Raw genomic sequence first — 19,058 nt, 5'->3', positions numbered from 1 at the left:
CACTCTTATTACACTGAAATTATGAAAATTTCACACATAACAATCTGAAACCTTGGCAGCTATGCAGTAATTATTTATTTGTAATTATTTTTGTGTGTCTTTGCATATCTGCAATTGCAAAGAGTTTTAATAGAATACTGCCTCCGAAAGATATGTTCATTATTTAATATTATGGTCACACGCCTGTTTTACAGTGCAATGAGCTTACAAGGGCACTAGGCTAGTGCCCTTCCATTTCAGATTCTTTGCAGTTCTAAGATTTTAGAATTTCTGGATGCTCAAATGGGTGTCTTTTCTGATATTTAACTGTTTCCATGGACTTCAATTGCTTGATTTTGCTCACGAGAAAGTGTCACTCATAGTCCTTAAATGTCACTAATAAGTACACACTTAACCAATCAGAAACCCTGGTAGCTATGCTTTCTCAATCCTTTATATAGCTTTATATACCGCTTCGCTTTCATGTAATGCTGTATTCTCAAGCTTTGCTGTCACTTATAATTGTAATATGTCTCTTTTAAAACGCTCTAAACCTTAGGATAATGCCGTGCTACATAAATATGGATAAATAAATACATGCCATCCGATCTGATTTAGGGAACAGACTTCTGATTTGTTTTAAATGAAACAATATCTTTATTTTAGCTGCCTCCCGTTTAAATATTGCCTATAATTCGATTTAAGTCGATTTAAGTCACTGGGGTGAAGCAAGCAAGTCTCCTTCCCAAACCCCGCCCCTTCTAGTTTGGAAATGACGCCTGCATGCTTACGGCTGGCGCGGGGGCCCCGGAAGTGCAGCTCTGCGCATGCTCAGAGGCAGAGACAGAGATCCGAGCTCTCAAGCCGCGGCCCAGCACAGCAGGGGGCCCGGAAGCAGGCTGCCCAGAGCCCCGGATGTGAGGCGCCCAGGTACAGATGCAGCACTTAATAGCACACCACAGGGTGTCTGCAGGGCTCTGTGGACAGACGGGGGGAGGGGGCAGCGCTTCCCTGGCTTCGAGTTTACCGAGGGAGGGGATGGGCGGCGGGAGCCAGGTTATTTTATTTATTTAATGCGTTTTTATGTAGCGCGGACTTTAACCGAAGGCGTCAGAGCGCTTCACAATAGGAACAGAAAAATTACAAATGAACAAATTACAAAAGCAGACGATAAGTTACATGAGGCAGGGCCGGTCTTAGGAATTGTGGGGCCCTGGGCGAAATGGAAGATGCGAGGCCCCTCTAATTTTCATGTGACATCACATGAAGTGACATCATAGAAAACCGACATCCAGTGGCGGAGGAGGTTCGCCCCAGTGCTTTTAAGCAGTGTCACTTAAGAAAAAATGAAATTATAATATCTAAGTTATTATTTTATTTTTTGCTTGTTGCGGCAGCTTTGCAGGAGGGACGGGGCATGGCTGCTCTGCTGACAGAGCAGGGGAGTGAAGGAGTAGTTTGCACTCCCTAAAGTGCGCATGAACGTTTGGCCGGCCATTGGGGCTGGCCAAACATTAGTGCGCACTTTGCACGGTCTCCTTGCAGGCTGCATTACAGCCTGCATGGAGAACATGCCCAGCCTCCCATTCTCTAGCTGAGTGCCGATCCATGGTGCTCAAACCACTATCCGGAGGCTAGGAGTGGGATGCATCCTGCTTCCTGCCCTGGAAGTGGGGGAGAGGACCGAGAGGAGGCAGCAGTGATGGCAAGCGGCAGACAGGTAAGTGTGTGTTTTTTTTATTTCATTCCCTCTCCCCGCTCTGTAAAGTGTGTTTGTACTCAGTACATGCAACAAACGAGGCTAAATAAGTGCAAGGCCTAGATCCTTGTGTGTGGTTGTTAATTGAGTAACTGGATTGGATAGTAAATCTGTTGACCAACAAAGCTTGGAGAGGGGCAAGCAAAGGCCTCTGTATCTTCACAGATGATAGCAGAATATTTTTGTGAGTTGCACCCTTCTGTATAACTGTATAACTGCTGATCAGTAGTTTGAATCTATATGTTGGACAATCATCCTTCCAGGATCCAATATGTGAGCATCATTATATAGTATAATAGCAACTCCTTAGAAAAAGTGGAATTAAACACTTTTATATGGTAGTGGTAATTCAAATGACAGCTAAAAATACCTTTATCACACCATTACATAGGTATTGTGTGTTTCACTACTGTGTTAGTACCCAATGTGTTGTGTGCATCTTTTCATGGTATTCTTGGCAAGGGCTCAGAATAACATAACCTTTAACAAGCATTGGCAAAGCCAATATGTCTCGCCTATAAGAGCAATTGACTTTGGCAATGTGGCAATGTGTATTTGGCATGTTTTACATTAGCGTGGCTGCTGTTCCACATGGTTAAAAGTTAGTGGCACAGAGTGACCTTGAGTGAAGTGGTGGGAGTAGAGTGTCAGACTGGATTTGATGGAGTGGAGTGTTGCAGAGTGGAGTAGGAGGGAGTACAGTGTCATACATTTGAGTAGAGGGGAGTAGAGTTCAGTGGTTCAGTGGCGGTGCAGTGTCATATAGTGTAGTACGATAGAGGACCAGGGTTCGATTCCCGGCGCGGCAGGTTTTCTGGACCAGGGTCAGCGGACTCGATAATTCTCCCGCTTCGGTGCCCACTCTGATCAGCGATCACACTCGGCAACTCTGGGCATTAGCTTGCCTCATCTTCACTAACGGCCCCACCAGACCACCGGGGATGCCTGGTCTCACCCTGGAGATACCCATTAAGGGACCATCTCTCAGGGAAGCCAGGAAGGGTTTCGCAGCGGTCGAAGCGCCTTGGGACCCTACGGGTTAGTAGTGCGCTATATAAATGCCTATACATTTACATACATACATACATACATACATTGGACAGTAGAGTGAATTTGATTTAGTGGAGTGAGGTTGATTGGAGTGGATAGACTGGATTGGATTGTAGAGGGATGGATTGAAATGGGGTGTGTTGGATTGGTTTGAGGTAGGGTGGATTGGATTGGGTAGATTGGACTAGAGTAGGGTGTTTTGGAGTGGGGTGAATTAGACTGGACTGGAGAGAGTGGATTGGATTGGACTGGAGGAGGTGGATTGGACTGGTGTAGTGGGGTGGATTGGACTGGATTGGGGTGAATTAGAATGTGGTGGGATGGAGGGATTGGATTTAGTGGGTTGGATTTAATTGGGGCGGGGTGATGGATTGGAGCAGATTGGGGTGGACTGAATGGGGTGGGTGGAGTGGGGTGGAGTGGAGTGGGGTGAACAGGAGTGTGGTCCACAGGAGTGGGGTGGACTAGACTGGAATGGAGTGGGGTGGAATGTTGTGAGGTGGGGTGGATTATAGTGGGGCGGATAGTAGTGGATTGTAGTGGGGCAGATTGGAGTGACCGAGATTGGATTGGAGTGGGGCAGATTGGATTGGAGTGGGGCAGATTGTTGTGGATTGGAGTGGGGCAGAATGGAGTGGGGCAGATTGTTTTGAATTGGAGTTGAGCAGATTGTTGTGGATTTCAGTGGAGCAGATTATTGTGGATTAGAGTGGGGCAGATTGTTGTGGATTGGAGTGGGGTAAATTGGAGAGGGGCAGATTGTTATGGATTAGAGTGTGGAAGCTTGTTTTGGATTGGATTGGAGTAAATTGGAGTGGGGCATATTGTTATGGATTGCAGTGGGGCAGATTGGGATGGGAGGATTGGAATGTGGTGGAGTGAGGTGAATTGGTTTGGTGTGGATTGTAATAAGTGGAGTGGATTGGTGTGGGGTGAGCTGGGGTGGGGTGGATTGGAGTGGGGCGGATTGGGGTGTACTGCACAGTTATGTGTCAAAGCCTAATTTCTGAAAATGCACATGAGAAAGAAACAATGTTGCTTTGCAATAACATAATCCTCATCTTTTGAGAACAGTGTCCACAAGCAAAAACAAAAGGAAGTATGAGTGCAAATTAAGAAAAGAAGACTTGGCAAAATAAAAGAAACTTGACTATAGAAAATAAATCTTTGCAACCCTGCCCTGGACCTCCCAGCACTACCTAATGGATATAACGCCCTGCAAAGGGGGCCCCACACCAGGACCTTGCAGCCTAGGCCCTAATGGAATGCTGCAAGGCCCACCTGCTCTGGGCTTCGCAGCACTGGATAATGGGCCACGTCCCAGTGAAATGGGCCCCACAGATGGCCTTGTAACCTGATCGAGTGCTTCGAGGCCCATGGGATGGAAAAACACCTCCCCTGTGCCTCAAAGCAGCAGCGAGACACTTTTCTTAACACTGTACTACTGTGCCATGCCAGTCTGATCTGGATGCTCCCTCCTACCCTCAGCCACCTCTCCTTACCTGTTAATGTCCAGCTAGTCCTAGACACAAAAGAGCCTTCTGTTGCTGGAAAACGGAATACACAAAGGGCAGACAAGGTTTTTAACAGAGGTGCTGTCCCGCCCTTGTCCCGGAGAGGCGGCATAATTGCTGGCCTTGCTGCTATCACCTACTAGACCGAGCTGTTTGTTGTCTCCCAGAAAAGATTGGGGCCTGCCTTCTTCTGGCCAGCCACTCTAAGCCAGCACTAATATAATTCACAACTGGAGCAGGAAGGTGATCAATTAATCAATACAATTTGGAACTGATCACGGTACTAACACTCAAGGCTATTAGAATCTCTGCCTGACATCCTTTAGGATTAATGAGGTAGCAACAGCGACAAACGAAAGATTTGTGTAAAGGTGTATTTTTTTACATGGATCAAGTTGGCCGGTCTACGTTGTCATTTATTTTAAGTTGGATACGTCAGCTTGAAACAAACACCAATGTACATTTAGTGCACTGTTAGGTGTAAACGAGCCTTTCACTGAAAGCTTACAACCAACATGACGCGGTTTGTTGCACGTGTATGTACTTTCATAGAAAATTCAGGACAGGAAGCCAGGGATGTGATTTTGTTTATTTACATAAGCGTAAGCGCGCGCACACACCCTTATCCCCCCATCCCTCAAAAAACCTTGAAATTCACACATGAATAAAACACCATGCTGGGGCCGGCGGCGGGGCCCCCCTGAGAAACACACACACTCTTGATATTATTAGACAGACGGAAGAATGCACTGTGCTGTGCTCACCTCTGCGCAGTGCTTTTCCCCAGGGCATCATCATTTATTATTCCCGCAACTGCGGGGCCGGAGGCCCTGGGCAGCTGCCCATACCGCCCATGGCTAGGACCGGCCCTGACATGAGGTAAAAGTGACAATTGTGAGCAAACAAAATACATGAGGTAGCAAACAGAAAACAAAGTACATTTAGAGGTAATATACTGCAAAATATGCTAGACACAGAGGCACAAGAACAAACGTTACGTAGGCAATGGTGGCACTTGTGCAAGTATCAAAAGCAAACAAAATGTGAGAGGTAGCAAACAGTGAGTTACAAGAGAAAAGTGGCGTGTGCAAGTTACAAAAGAGAACCAAACACAGGTTCAAGGATAATACTGCAATAAATGGCAAACACTCAGACCACACAAACACACTGGGAAGGCACTTCCATAGTCATGGAGAATAGAGATTTCAGTGATGGGAGGTCTTCCTTCAGATAATAGAGAGGGCCTGAATTACTTTAGGAGGTCTTTGGAGGAGGAGAACTTTAAGGTCCGTTTTGAAGGCCTGGGAGGAGGTGGTGGTCCGGAGCTGCGGCGGAAGTGAGTTCCATATTCTCACCGCGTTGCCTGAAAAGGATTGGGCCATCGATCTTTCCTTCTTGAAAGTGGGAGGTTCAAGCAGTAGATTTTCTGCATTACCTGAAGGTCTAGAGCCTCCAGAGAGTTTCAGCTTGTTCGCCAGGTAGCGTGGAGAGGAAGAGTGTAAGGCTTTGTGGGTGATACAGGCAGTCTTGTAGATAGCTCTATCCTCGATGGGAAGCCAGTGGAGGGTGGATAACATCGGTGTGATGTGGTCACTTCTTTTGGCCCCATAAATAAAACGAGCTGCTGAATGGAGAACAGATCTAAGGGGTACAAATGGGATTTGGGGAGGCCAGTAAGAAGAGAATTGCAGTAGTCCAGCCTGGAGATGACCAGCGATTGCACCAGGGTTTTAAGGTCCTGCTCCGGGAAAAAGCGACAAATTCCCCAAAGAAGGCGCAATTGGTATCGAGCAGACTTAGCAATGGAATTGATGTGGGAGATTAGATTTAGTTTTTTGTCGAGTATGACACCAAGGGATTTTGCGCTGTCGACAATGATGGATTTATTGTCAAGTAGATTCATCTGATCCATCCATGATTGAACCGGGGAAGGAGAGAGTGAGGAGGAATTCAGTTTTGGAGGGATTCAGAATCAGTTGATGAGTTGACATCCAGTTTTGCATGGAGTCGAGAGTGGAGCTTAGGAAGGAGAGATCGTGAGTGGAGGCGACCTTGAGGTAGATTTGAGTGTCATCTGCATAGAGATGATAGTGGATCCCGAATTTACTTAGGAGATTTCCCAGTGGTTCTAAATAGAGATTGAACAAAGTGGGTGCAAGTATAGAGCCTTGAGGAACACCTTGACCTACCGCCACAGGAGATGAAAGACTGTTCTTTATTTTGATCATTTGGGATCTATCTGAGAGAAAGGAGGCAAACCATTTGAGCACAGTGCCCTCCAAGCCCATTCTCAGTTGAAGAGTGTTGAGGAGGGTGTTGTGATTGACATTGTCAAAGGCTGCAGAAAGATCGAGGAGAAATAGAAGACAGGCCCCCACTCCCCCGAATCAAGTATCCTCAGCGCGTCATCAACCACTTGCAGTAGGGCTGTTTCAGTGCTGCAGTTTTGGATGAAGCTGGACTGACAATTGTCAAGAAGATCATTGTCCTTGATATGACAAGAGAGTTATTTCGCTATACATCTTTCTGTGATCTTCGCAAGAAAGGGTAGATTAGTGACGGGGCTGAAGTTGTTGAGGTCTTTCGCATCTGCAGTGGGTTTTTTAAGCAGAGGGGTGACCTGCCCAGTTTTGAAGGAGACAGGAATGGAACCTTGACAGAGGGAGAGGTTGACCAGAGTGGTCCATTAGGAAAGGGAATCGGTGTAGAAGTCAATGGCAATGGCACTGGGGATGGGGTCCAGAGAATGGTTGGAGGGCTTTGTTTCGCGGATGCACTTGAGGAGGTCATCTTCAGAGATGGGGTCAAAGTTCTGCCACATGGCTGAGGATTTGCGCTCCTCTGGAGGGGTAGGATGAGCGACCTGATCCACAAGTGATTTCACTTTTTCATCGAAGAATATAGCGAAATCCGCTGCTTGCTTTGTAGAATCCTCCAACTTGGAGGTTGGGGGAGAGCAGTTAGGAATCTTGATGAGATCGAATAGTTTTTTGGGTCTATTTTTGGCTGAGTCAAGGAGGGTTTTGAAGTGCGCAGCTTTCCCAAGGAAGATGTGTTTGTGGTACTTGGATCTTGCTGAGAGAAGCATGGCCAAATTATCTGTGGAGGGCACTTGCCTCCAATGTTTCTCCAGGAGTCTTAGCTGCTTCCTTTCTTCATGGAGGGATTTGTTGAACCAAGGAGCTGAGGGAGTCCGCCTTATCGTTTTGCTTTTGAGTGGCGCAACGTTATTGATTTCGGCTGCAAGGACTGTGAGGCATTGGGAGGTGAGTTTGTCAACATCTAGGTTCGGGTCTAGCCTTGGAAATGATAACAGCTGATTCACAGAAGGGTCCAACATCAATATTTTTCACATCACGGAACCAGGAGGTAGCCCTCTTAGGTTGACCAAGGGTTATAGAGTGTGATAGGTGAAGAGAGAATGGGATGAGGAGGTGGTCTGACCAGTCTACATGAATGGGGGTAGTGATAGAGAGCATGCCTGCTTTAGAAATAACAAGGTCCAGGATTGAGCCCTTAGAGTGTGTTCATTCTGTGCAGTGTTGGATAAGATCGTTTGCAGAGAGGAAGGTGGCCAGCGAGTTCGCCGAAGAGTCATGCAGTACGCCCCAGTGGAGATTGAAGTCACCCATGAAGGTCTGATTGTCACTTCGCGAATATTGGTTGCTGATGAAGTTAGTGAGTTCCTCCATAAATGAAGGGCCACTACCAGGCGGGCGGTAAATGACATGGAATCTCAGGGGTGAGCGGTGGTGCAATTGAAGCTCAAGAGAAAGGCATTCAAAGGTGTGGAAGGAGCGGATAGGAGAAGCCTTAAGTTGAAGGGAGTTTTTAAAGATGACTGCAACACCTCCCCCAATGTTGTCAGTTCTGTCATTCCTAAGTATAGAATAGCCTGTGGGTAATAGGAGATCAAACATAGAGTGAGAGGTATCTTTGAATTAGGTCTCTGTGAGGAATAACAAGTCAATATTGTGAAAGGTGGTGGTATCGGAGATTTCAAGTTTGTGTTTTATTGCAGATCTGCAGTTGTGGAGCAGACAGCGCAGCTCTGTCAAGACTGTTTTGGTGACGGGGCACTTGGGCTCTGAAGGGTGATCTGGGATATTGTACTTATGCAGGGGTGCTCGGGAGGGTTTAGGTGGATGCCTAGTTCTGATAGAGGAGATTGTCGGAATAGTGTAGATAGTAGAGTTACTAGGGGATGCAGGTTGAAGAAGGGTGGCGTTCAAGGGCTTGTGTGAGTTAACGAAGTTTGCGGACGCCAGGTTGAGCTTGGCTGTATTGGGGTGAGTGGGCGGGGTGCATCTCGTGGGACGTTGGGAAGGAGTAGAGGTGCATGTAAAGGTGGAAATCTTGGAGCTTAAAAGTGAAATGGCAGCTACAAGCTGGGAGATGGAGGCGATAAGAGAGCCTAGCTTATTTTCCAGAGAGAGTAAGGCAGCGTACGGAAGGTTGGGTGGCTCGATGGACACAGAAGGGGGTGAAATTGGTGGTGAAAAGCAGGGAGAGTTGGGGGGGACAGGAGGTGAGTTGGGGTATGGGGTTCAAGAGTGGGGAGAGGTGGAGTTTGAGAGTGGGAGTTGGTGAATAGGAGGTGAAGGGAGAGTTGTCTTTGTTGGCGTTGCAGTAGGGAGAGGAATTTAGGACATATTTAGGGGAGATGGGTGCGGAATAAGGCGGTAAGGTGGAAGGAGAGAGGAGGACTGTGTGGAGTCATGGGAATGTAGGAGGTTTGGGAGGAAAAGAGGCGAGGTGGTTGTAGAGGTCCTGTCAGCTAGGAGAGGTGGATGTGAGGGAACGGGCATCTGGTAGAGTGAGGGGGGTTGAGAGAAAGGGACGTTGAGGAAAAGAAGTGGGTCTGCTGGGCCCGAGGGAGGGAAATGGAGAGGGTTACCAAGGGGGGAAAAGGCGTGGTACAGCATTGCTGGAGGAGTGGGAGGGAAGAGAGAGATGCAGTGGGTTTGTGGAGAAGTCAGGGTAAATAACGAGGGGAGGAGGGGGTAGAAAAGAGGGGGGAGGGAGGAATAAGGGGAGCGTAGGGAAAGTTAACTGGGGGAGAAGGTTGGAGGAGAGGTGGACTAAAAAGGGGAGTGACAGGAAGGAATATTGGAGAGGAGAAGGGATTGGAATACCGGGATGGTGCAGAATGGACGAGGAGTGTATTAGCTAGAGGTAAGGATGAAGTGATGCAGGGGGCATACTGTGGGGGGGAGTAATAGGAGAGGAGGTCATAGGGGAAGGGGAGAGAAGAGGGCGGACCGGTGCTTCTTGAGAGTGCAGCAAATTGGAGTGTAGGGGGGTCAGGGGAGGAGAAAGGGAGTAATGGGTGGAGCTAGTTGGAGAGTCAGGGGAAAACCCGGTCGCAGAGGAGGGGAGTAGGGAGGGGAAGAGGTGTGTGTTTGTGTGTGTGTTTGCCTTGGATCATGACAGTACTGTTGTTATAGAGTGAGATAGTGAGGTAGCCCTTGAAACACACAGAGGGGGAAATTATTAGTTGTTTCCAATGAGGTATAGAGGAGGAGGAAGTGAAATTAAGGGAATTGTATAAGCTGGTGGACCAAGAGGGGGTGTCTTGAGTGAAGAAAATTAAATCGTTTTTGAGCCTCCCAAAGCGACCATTGTAAAATTGATCAACAAAGAGGGAATCCGGGAAATGTTCAATTGTGTTATGCTTCATTCGTTTTATTGCAGCTTTAGTCTGGTTGGGAGGATAATTGATTTTGTAGCAATTCATTTCAGCCTTAACTCGAGTGGTGGCCGTGTTGGGAAAGTGAGGCGGAGGAGGGTGGGGGGGATATGAGAAGGGTGTTACTAGGAAAGCAGTGGTGAGGAGAAGTAAAAGGGCAAAAAGGGGGCACATATTCCAGACGTTGGGTGAAGATATCAGAACTAATGTGCCGTCCGGGAAGTGAGGTGGGTATTTGTTGGGCCCTTCATCTAGGAATACAAGATGTCACCTGGCACTAGATATTATTTACAAGAGAATTGTTTACATATTACAGGGCCAACTGGACCACTGTCGGAACCAACACAGAGCAAATATAGTCAAAGTAGAACAGAATATAAACGAACACCCAGTGACCACTGGTGAACACTGTACTTAACACCAGCCTGTTAACAGAACCACATTCGGCACCAACCGCATTGTACGCCCATGATCTCAACAGACAACTATAGGATCCTAAGCTCCTGAGAATCACTAACATTAGGGGCAAAGAGCATAGGGTGGAGCAAAATCTAAATATGCACAACAACCTCGTCATCTTAAGACCACCTTTAGAGGTACTCAGAACAAGGTGCGGAAAACATATTACATGAAAAACAATTCCTAGTACCACATATACGTACAAGGGCCTGGTGCCCTACAAACCTCGCAGTCTCCCTGGCCAACTGGCCCTGAATCCATAGTGTCAATGTTGCTGCCAATGCAGCGGGAGTCCTAACTCAATCAGAACTGTCCACGCGGATAAAGTTGCCTAAATGGCACTACTTGCCGCGCATCTGTAAAAAGGCCTAAACGATGCAGCTGGCACTACTTGCTGTGCAGCTGTGAAAAGGCCTAAACGGTGCAGCTGGCACTACTTGCTGCGCAGCGGTAAAAAGGCCTAAACGGTGCAGCTGGCACTACTTGCTGCGCAGCGGTAAAAAGGCCTAAACGATGCAGCTGGCACTACTTGCTGTGCAGCTGTGAAAAGGCCTAAACGGTGCAGCTGGCACTACTTGCTGCGCAGCGGTAAAAAGGCCTAAACCGTGCAGCTGGCACTACTTGCTGCGCAGCTGTAGCTTAAGTATTTTATGAGCGCCTCCTCCAATGGTTTATTAGGAAATGAAATTAAAATGGCACTGTAAGTTGTACCAATTAACCCAAATTCCACAAGCGTTGCAAAGAAAGACGCCAAAACGCTGGAGAAAGTCCGGTGTGATACTTTGCTTGCCGCTCGGTGCATTTGAGGGGTGAATAAATTTGCATTTTACCACTTTCGACAATTTGCTTTTGAAGCAGGAGGCTGGGCTGGAGGGAGTGACATTTGGGAGACAAAAAACACAGTTTGAGGTGACCTTGAACAACAATCTGAGAGTCTGAGAGGGATGGAAAAACCCACTGGAAGGGGGGGGGGGCTGGGGCAGTGGTGGGGTCCTTACCCTTTTGGTGATCCCTTCTCTTGAGCTTCATTTCATTTTTCCCAAGTTTCGTTTTCTTCCTCAAGTGACCAAGTTTCGTTTCTCCTTCTTCTCCCTGTTATCACTGAGTTGGGAGAGGGGTGGGAGCGGTGCACATGCCCTAGTTTCGATTATTCCCCGCAAGTGGTGCACAGCGCTGTCTATAAAGCGCCTACAGCAGCGCTTGTAGTGACAGAGGTGACCGCACGGGGGTGCATTCAGTGAGGCCACAGGGACCCCCTGTTCTCGGGGCTCTGACCTCACCCCTTGTTTTCACAGCTGTTCTGCAAGAACAGCACGCTATATGTATGAAGGGGCATTGCGCCTCACTGGGGGAGATGCCTTCACACAGAGGAGACACAGCAACTCCACAGAGCGCGTTACCTCGTCTGCCTGGACACTGCAAACACACCCGGGATTTAAATCCTGAAAATTCACCTTGGGCTGGCGGTAAACAGCTCCTCGTCCCTAGCTGCCCCCTCTCGCCACACATAAAGGACACAGAGCTATCCCTGAAGCCCCCACCCGACTCCAGCCTGGACAGACGCTGCGGCTTCTCTTACCATAGCCTCCTCCTGTCGCCTACCCACTTACAAATTCTGCATACCTAAACGGTATTGCCCCCAAATACCCCGAACCCTGGCCCATCGTCACCCCCTTAACTTCTGCTTGCTCATTAGTTGAAGGTCTCCCCCTTTCTCTCACCTTCCACACCCCCTTCGCTCCATCTTGCTGCGGAGGGTGGACGGTTCCTGCTGAAGCGTCTGTCTGGCGTGTCTTTCCTGGGATGGGCACCAGTAGCCAGGTTATGGTGTGTCTGGCCTGGGATGGGCAGTGGGAGCTAAGTTATGGTGTGTCTATCCCGGGATGGGCAGCAGTAGCCAGGTTATGGCGTGTCTGTCCTGGGATGGGCAGCAGGAGCCAGGTTATGGTGTGTCTGTCCTGGGATGGGCAGCAGGAGCCAGGTTATGGTGTGTCTGTCCTGGGATGGGTAGTGGGAGCCAGGTTATGGTGTGTCTGTCCTGGGATGGGCAGTGGGAACCAGGTTATGGTGTGCCTGCCCTGGGATGGGCAGAGGGAGCCAGGTTATGGTGTGTCTGTCCTGGGTTGGGCAGCAGGAGCCAGGTTAGGGCGTGTCTGCCCTGGGATGGGCAGTGAAATCAAGTTATGGCGTGTCTGTCCTGGGATGGGCAGTGGGAGCCTGGTTATGGTGTGTCTGTCCTGGGATGGGCAGCAGAAGTCAGGTTAGGGCGTGTCTGTCCTGGATGGGCAGCAGGAGTCAGGTTCTGGCGTGTCTGTCATGGGATGGGCAGTGGGAGTCAAGTTATGGCTTATGTGGTCCGGGATGGGCAGTGAGAGACAGGTTAAGCTTGTCTGTCCTGGGAAGAGCAGTGGGAGCTAGGTTATGGCGTGTCTGTCATGGGATGGGCAGCAGGAGCCAGGTTATGGTTTGTGTCCTGGAATGAGCAGCAGGAGCCAGATTATGGTGTGTCTGTCATGGGATGGGCAGCAGGAGTCAGGTTAGTGCGTGTCCTGGAGTGAGCAGTTGGAGCCAGGTTATGGTGTGTCTGTGATGGGATGGGCAGCAGGAGTCAGGTTAGGGCGTGTCTGTCCTGGATGGGCAGCAGGAGTCAGGTTATGGCGTGTCTGTCATGGGATGGGCAGTGGGAGCCAGGTTATGGTTTATGTGTCCTGGAATGAGCAGCAGGAGCCAGATTATGGTGTGTCTGTCATGGGATGGGCAGCAGGAGTCAGGTTAGTGCGTGTCCTGGAGTGAGCAGTTGGAGCCAGGTTATGGTGTGTCTGTGATGGGATGGGCAGCAGGAGTCAGGTTAGGGCGTGTCTGTCCTGGATGGGCAGCAGGAGTCAGGTTATGGCGTGTCTGTCATGGGATGGGCAGTGGGAGCCAGGTTATGGCTTATGTGGTCTGGGATGGGCAGTGAGAGACAGGTTAAGCTTGTCTGTCCTGGGAAGAGCAGTGGGAGCTAGGTTATGGCGTGTCTGTCATGGGATGGGCAGCAGGAGCCAGGTTATGGCGTGTCTGTCCTGGATGGGCAGCAGTAGTCAGGTTATGACGTGTCTGTCATGGGATGGGCAGTGGGAGCCAGGTTATGGCTTATGTGGTCTGGGATGGGCAGTGAGAGACAGGTTAAGCTTGTCTGTCCTGGGAAGAGCAGTGGGAGCTAGGTTATGGCGTGTCTGTCATGGGATGGGCAGCAGGAGCCAGGTTATGGCGTGTCTGTCCTGGATGGGCAGCAGTAGTCAGGTTATGACGTGTCTGTCATGGGATGGGCAGTGGGAGCCAGGTTATGGCTTATGTGGTCTGGGATGGGCAGTGAGAGACAGGTTAAGCTTGTCTGTCCTGGGAAGAGCAGTGGGAGCTAGGTTATGGCGTGTGTCCTGGAATGAGCAGCAGGAGTCAGGTTAGTGCGTGTCTGTCCTGGGGTGAGCAGGTAGAGCCAGGTTATGGTTTATGTGTCCTAGGATGGGCAGCAAGAGCCAGGTTATAGTGTGTCTGTCCTGGGATGGGCAGCAGGAGTCAGGTTAGGGTGTGTCTGTCCTGGATGGGCAGCAGGAGTCAGATTATGGCGTGTCTGTCATGGGGTGGGCTGTGGGAGCCAAGTTATGGCTTATGTGGTCTGGGATGGGCAGTGAGAGACAGGTTAAGCTTGTCTGTCCTGGGAAGAGCAGTGGGAGCTAGGTTATGGCGTGTCTGTCCAGGGATGGGCAGCAGGAGTCAGGTTAGTGCGTGTCTGTCCTGGGGTGAGCAGTTGGAGCCAGGTTATGGTTTGTGTCCTGGGATGAGCAGCAGGAGCCAGGTTATGGTGTATCTGTCCAGTGATGGGCAGCAGGAGTCAGGTTAGTGCGTGTCTGTCCTGGGGTGAGCAGTTGGAGCCAGGTTATGGTGTGTCTGTCATGGGATGGGCAGCAGGAGTCAGGTTAGGGCGTGTCTGTCCTGGATGGGCAGCAGGAGTCAGGTTATGGCTTGTCTGTCATGGGATGGGCAGCAGGAGTCCGGTTAGGGCGTGTCTGTCCTAGATGGGCAGCAGGAGTCAGGTTATGGTGTGTCTGTCATGGGATGGGCAGCAGGAGCCAGGTTATGGCGTGTCTGTCCTGGATGGGCAGCAGTAGTCAGGTTATGACGTGTCTGTCATGGGATGGGCAGTGTGAGCCAGGTTATGGCTTATGTGGTCTGGGATGGGCAGTGAGAGACAGGTTAAGCTTGTCTGTCCTGGGAAGAGCAGTGGGAGCTAGGTTATGGCGTGTCTGTCCTGGGATGGGCAGCAGGAGGCAGGTTAGGGCGTGTATGTCCTAGATGGGCAGCAGGAGTCAGGTTATGGGGTGTCTGTCCTATGATGGGCCTTGGGAGCCAGGTTATGGCTTATGTGGTCTGGGATGGGCAGTGAGAGACAGGTTAAGCTTGTCTGTCCTGGGAAGAGCAGTGGGAGCTAGGGTATGGTTTATTATTATTATTATAGAGTTTTATAAAGCGCATGGTTACGCGCCCCGGCGTGTTCCCGCGCTGAGAGCGAAGTATGGAGTATTCAGGTCAAGAGGTTACAGCAGTGTTAGGCGGAAGAGGTAGGTTTTTAGGGCTCTTCGGAACTTGGCCTCAGAAGGTTCGAGGCGAAGTTCTGTTGGAAGCAGGTTCCAGTTCTTGGCTGCCAGGAGCCTGAAAGATCTGCCCCCCCCATGCAAGCTTTACGAATTTTGGGGACAACTGCCAGACCGGTGCCAGAGGATCTAAGCATCCGCTCTGGTCTGTAGGGGGTAATGAGGCTATTTAGGGGGGCGGGCGCCGTGCCTGCAAAGATGCAATGACACATGCATAGTGCTTTGAAGGTAATCCTTTCTCTGATTGGAAGCCAGTGAAGGGACTTCAGAGCAGCTTTAGAGGGTGTTCTCCTAGGAAGCCTCAGCACCAGCCGGGCTGTGGCATTTTGAAGTACCTGGAGACGGTTGAGGCTTCTAGCTGTTATACCCAGATATAGAAGGTTAGCGTAATCGAGCCTGGATGTGACCAAGGCATGCACAAGGGTCTGCCTGGCACCAACAGGAAGTAGGTCCAGGACCTTATGTAAGCTCTTGAGTATAGCGAAGCACATTCCGACCACCCGATTTAACCCGGGGAGCAAATGACAAATCGGAGTCAAATAATACCCTGAGATTTTTAGCCTGTTGACAAGGCACTGGAGTAGAGCCCAGGCAGTCTGGCCACCATGCCGAGGGCCACACAGTCGGACCACCTCCCACCACGAGCACTTCAGTTTTGGACCCATTCAGCTTCAGGCAGTTGTTAGACATCCAGGAAGCAAGCTCCTGCATGCAAGCACTGAAGCTGGATGCCGCAACTTCAGGTGCCCGTGATAGTGAGATGACCAGCTGTGTGTCATCGGCATATGACACTATTTGGATACCTAACCTTTCCACAATGGTGGCTACAGGGGAAGCTTATAGGTTGAACAAGGTAGGGCTCAGGGCAGAGCCCTGAGGGACCCCTTGATCGAGGTTGAACACGCGGGAGTAGTGTTCTCCCTGTCGGACCTGCCTCGCACCAGCACCCGCCAAGTCGAACGCCAGCAGCACCCACCTCAAATGCATCCTGCTCAACACCCGCTCCGTCCACAGACACGCCATCGAACTCTGGAACCTTCTAGACGCCACAGCCCCTGACGTTGCCTTCCTCACGGAGACCTGGATGAACGCCTCTTCAGCTCCCGCCATCGCTATCCCAGAGGGCTACAAGATCGTCCGGAGGGACCGCAACGCCAACCAGATGGGAGGAGGCATCGCCATCATCCACAGGAACACCATCCGCCTCACGACCAGCACCGACAACACCCTGACCACCGCCGAACACCTGCATTTCCAGATCCACACCAGCCCGAACACCACCCTCAGAGGCACCCTGATCTACCGACCCCCTGGACCACGCACACAATTCAGCGAGGACATCGCCGACTTAGTCAGCCCGCATGCCCTCCCCTCCGCTGACTACATCCTCCTGGGGGACCTCAACTTCCATCTGGAGAACAACAACGACCGCAACACCAGCACCCTGCTCGACAACCTCGCCAATCTTGGACTCAAGCAACTGGTGTCCACCCCCACCCACCTCGCCGGACACACACTGGACGCAGTCTTCTCCTCCAGCCCAGACATCGACTTCAGCCACGCCACAGAGCTTCAATGGACGGACCACAGCTGCGTCCACTTCACCTTCAAGAGAACAACGACCCACCACCACCAGCAACAGGCTGCCCGCAGAAGCTGGAACAAGATCACAGCAGACCAGCTCGCCACCTCCCTGAGCCAGCACCCTCCTGCCAGCTCAGCGAACCCCAGCCAGGCTGCTGACAACCTCACGAAGTGGATCAGCAACTGCGTGGACGAGCTCGCCCCGCTGAGGACCCCGCCCAGCAGACCCGGCAGCAAGAAAGCCCCGTGGTTCACCGACGAACTCAAGAGCTCCAAGAAGAACTGCCGAGCCCTCGAGAAAGTCTGGAGAAGGGAACCTACACCGGACAACAGGACCTCCCTCAAGCTTGCCACCCGGAAGCACCACCAGCTGATCCGCGCCGCCAAGAAAACAGCATTCAAGGACCGGTTGGACAACAACGCACACAACTGCAAAGAGCTCTTCAACATCGTGAAAGAGCTCTCCAACCCCAGCGCAGGAAACAACGACATCACCCCATCGCAAGACCTCTGCAACTCCCTCGCTTCATACTTCCACAACAAGATCGCGGACATACACAACAGCTTCAACAACCAACCAACGCACACCATGACCGAACAACCACCCCCCACCACCACCCTCCACGCCTGGACCCCGATCAGCACCGAAGACACCATCCGCACAATGAACTCCATCCACTCCGGATCACAGACCGACCCCTGCCCTCACCACGTCTTCAACAAGGCCGACGCTGTCATCGCACCCCACCTGCGGGACATCATCAACACCTCCTTCGACACCGCCACCTTCCCTGAGAGCTGGAAACACGCCGAACTCAGCGCTCTCCTCAAGAAACCAACAGCGGACCCCACCGAACTCAAGAACTACCGCCCCATCTCGCTCCTCCCGTTTCCAGCCAAAGTCATCGAGAAGACCGTCAACAAGCAGATGGCCGCCTTCCTCGAGACGAACGGATCCCTCGACCCCTCACAGTCCGGCTTCCGAGCCAATCACAGCACCGAGACCGCCCTCATCGCCGCCACCGATGACATCCGAGCCCTGATGGACAATGGAGAAACAGCGGCCCTCATCCTCCTAGACCTCTCCGCGGCATTCGACACTGTCTGCCACCGCACCCTAGTACAGCGCCTCAGCAACGTCGGAATCCAGGACAAGGCGCTGGAATGGATCATCTCCTTCCTCGACGGAAGAACACAGAGAGTCCGCCTACCACCGTACAAGTCAGAGGCCTCCGAAGTCATCTGCGGCGTCCCTCAAGGGTCATCTCTGAGCCCCACCCTCTTCAACGTCTACATGAGCCCCCTCGCGGCCATCGTACGCAAACACAACCTCAGCATAATCTCCTACGCCGACGACACCCAGCTGATCCTCTCCCTGACCAAAGACCCCGCCTCCGCCAGAGCCAACCTGCACGAAGGGATGAAAGAGGTAGCTGAGTGGATGACGACCAGCCGCCTGAAACTGAACTCTGACAAGACGGAGGTCCTCATCCTGGGCTCTTCACCCTCCGCCTGGGACGACTCCTGGTGGCCCCCCGCCCTGGGCACCGCACCCAAACCGACAGACCATGCACGCAACCTGGGCTTCATCCTGGACTCCTCCCTCTCCATGACCAGGCAAGTCAACAACGTCTCCTCGGCGTGCTTCAACATCCTACGCATGCTACGGAAGATCTTCTGGTGGATCCCCACCGAGACCAGGAAGACCGTCACCCAGGCCCTCGTCACCAGCCGACTGGACTACGGCAACGCCCTCTACGCCGGTACCACCGCCAAGCTCCAGAAGAGACTCCAGCGGATCCAGAACGCCTCAGCCAGACTCATCCTCAACATCCCACGAACCAGCCACATCCCCGGACATCTGAGAGACCTTCACTGGCTCCCCGTCAACAAAAGAATCACCTTCCGCCTCCTCACCCACGCACACAAAGCCCTACACGACCAGGGCCCGAGCTACCTCAACAGCCAAATCAACTTCTACGCTCCCAAACGCCACCTCCGATCAGCCAACCACGCCCTCGCCGCCGTCCCCCGCATCCGAAGAGCGACTACGGGAGGAAGGTCCTTCTCCTACCTGGCCGCCAAGACCTGGAACTCCCTCCCTCCCTTCCGACCTGCGCCTGACCCAAGACCACCTCTCCTTCAGGAAGAAGCTGAAGACCTGGCTGTTCGAGCAGTAGCGGCACAAACCCCCCCCCCCCCCCAGCGCCTTGAGACCCTACGGGTAGGTAGCGCGCTATATAAGTGTCACTGATTGCTTGATTGATTGATTGAAAGCCCCTATCAGTGAGGAAAGATTGGATCCATCTCAGCGCTGCCCCATTTACTCCGCCTTTGTTAAGACACTGTAGCAAGGTGAAGTGTGCTACAGTGTCAAAGGCGGCACTCAGGTC

The 19,058-nt window shown here is 51.4% G+C and overlaps 1 protein-coding gene across 1 annotated transcript in view; it reads left to right on the top strand.

Annotated features, from left to right (window-relative positions):
* Positions 1-833: 833 nt before the first annotated feature.
* The window catches only part of LOC147706739 (uncharacterized), a 90,256-nt gene continuing 72,031 nt past the window's right edge, over positions 834-19,058 (top strand). The window contains exon 1 of the mRNA XM_086925575.1: positions 834-909. The gene's annotated coding sequence lies outside the window, so the exon portion shown is untranslated. The remainder of the gene's footprint in view (positions 910-19,058) is intronic.

Source organism: Lissotriton vulgaris, chromosome 6, assembly GCF_964263255.1.
Source record: "Lissotriton vulgaris chromosome 6, aLisVul1.2, whole genome shotgun sequence".
Lineage (NCBI taxonomy): Eukaryota > Metazoa > Chordata > Amphibia > Caudata > Salamandridae > Lissotriton > Lissotriton vulgaris.
Note: the sequence above shows the minus strand (reverse complement) of the source record. Positions and strands in the feature narration are given on the sequence as shown.